The sequence below is a fragment of the Microtus ochrogaster genome, chromosome 7 (genome assembly GCF_000317375.1).
Source record: "Microtus ochrogaster isolate Prairie Vole_2 chromosome 7, MicOch1.0, whole genome shotgun sequence".
NCBI lineage: Eukaryota > Metazoa > Chordata > Mammalia > Rodentia > Cricetidae > Microtus > Microtus ochrogaster.
The window spans coordinates 83054923-83056740 of NC_022014.1; positions in this window are offsets into that span (position 1 = coordinate 83054923).

A 1818-nucleotide genomic window follows, 5' to 3' on the forward strand; every position below is an offset into this window, starting at 1 on the left:
GCCCTCCAGACAGCCCTTCTCTAGTAGTGTCAGTGGAGGCCTGAGAAGGTGAACTGCCCCTGGCGGTCTCCCTCCCGCTTTGCAACCCTGGATGGAAGCTGCCCTGGAGAAGCCAAGGTAACAAGAAGAGGGAAATGGAGGACGAAAACGGTTCCTGTGCCTGCCGATCCTACACCCTGTAGAGGTTGGGGTCCTCTGGGCAGAAGGGGCCACCAAGTGCCACCTCCTCTTGAAACGTTCCCTGATCACGGTCCCCATTGCATCTCAAACGGTCTGTAGGTGGCTCGGCACCTGTCAGCCCCGCCGCTACCCTGCGTGGCAAGGCTGGAAGCCATGAGGAAGAGCCACGTTAGACTCCTCATAACAAAGTCTCTGGAGACGGGAACCGTGAAGAAGGCAGAGTCCCGGTCACTGTTTCAGATCCTTCAAGGCCACCAGGAGACGCTGCACAGGCCTGCTCACGCACGCTCTCCTATAGATCTATAGCCCGTCTACACCCTCCTGCAGCCAGCTTGCATCTCACCCCGCAGTGCTCATGTGATTTCCCCTGAGTCCATGTTCTCTGGGTCTGCAGACCTGCATCTGTGGCCTTGGTGTGTTCTCATGGTTGGTGTGGCAGCCACTATGCCCTAAAATCTGGGCTGGGACTCCTCAGCCTTCATCCCTCTGCCTCCTTCAGTGATTTTAAGGCACATGGTCCTCAGCAGTAAATACCCTTCTGGGGAAATAGCCAACAAGGACACTTCAGTTGGCCCATTCCAATACCAGAAACAGCCTCACACAGGATCCAACACTGGCTGCCCATGGTAGCAAAGGTGCTCTCTCTCTCTCTCTCTCTCTCTCTCTCTCTCTCTCTCTCTCTCTCTCTTTCTGTCTCTCTCTCTCTGTCTCTCTCTCTCTCTCCCCTCTCTCCTGCAGTGTGGGTTGAGTCATTCCCCCCTACATGGTGAGGGGCTGGAGAGATGGCTAAGACCACTGGCTCCTCTAACAGAGAGCCTACGTTCAGTTCCCAGCACCCAGGGGCAGCTCATAACCATCTCTAACACCAGTCCCAGATCTGTAGGCACCAGGCACACATATAATGCATCTACGCGCAAGCAGCACACCTCCAAACAAAAGCCTCATATTCTGAGCCTCGGTACCTCAGAATGTGTCTGTTTGAACTAGGACTGTTGCAGGTACAGTTAGGTTGAGGCGAGCCTTACTCCAGTGTGATGATGTCTTTATAAACAGGATTTGGACACAGACAGGGGGATGTGGTGTGAAGGCGGAGGCAGAGATTGGGTGACGTTCTGCCAGCCAAGCAGCTGAGGATCACAGTGTGCTGCTTCTGGAAGCCAGGGAAAGCCTGGTGTGGCTTCCCACATGGCTGTCAGAGAGATTTGTCCCCTTTAGTCCTCTGACTCTCTCATGATCATGGTGTTTCTGACCCTAGGACACCTGCTTCCCGCCCTGCCTGGCATTCAGTTACACTCTGGTCACTGCCTGGGATGGAGTCTTTCTGAAAAGCAGATTTGGGTGCCCGAGGAACAGCTCCAAGCAGCACCAGGGTGGAGATCAGAGGTGTGGGGCGGGATGCTGATGTCTGCCAGCACAGGGAAGATTGCATTTTTAGCATGACATACAAGGGGTTTTAAATTCTCAGTTCAAGGCAGAGTGAGAAAGCCAGGAAACACGTGGGATTGCTGGGAGAGAAAACCAGGCTTCCTGTGGCAGGGCTGCTGTGCCCGCAGATCGTAGGCAGGCTGTACCCTGCAGGGTGAAGGATTACAAGGTAAATTGAATTCTCAGCCTCTGCAGGTCATCTGAGCAGAAAAC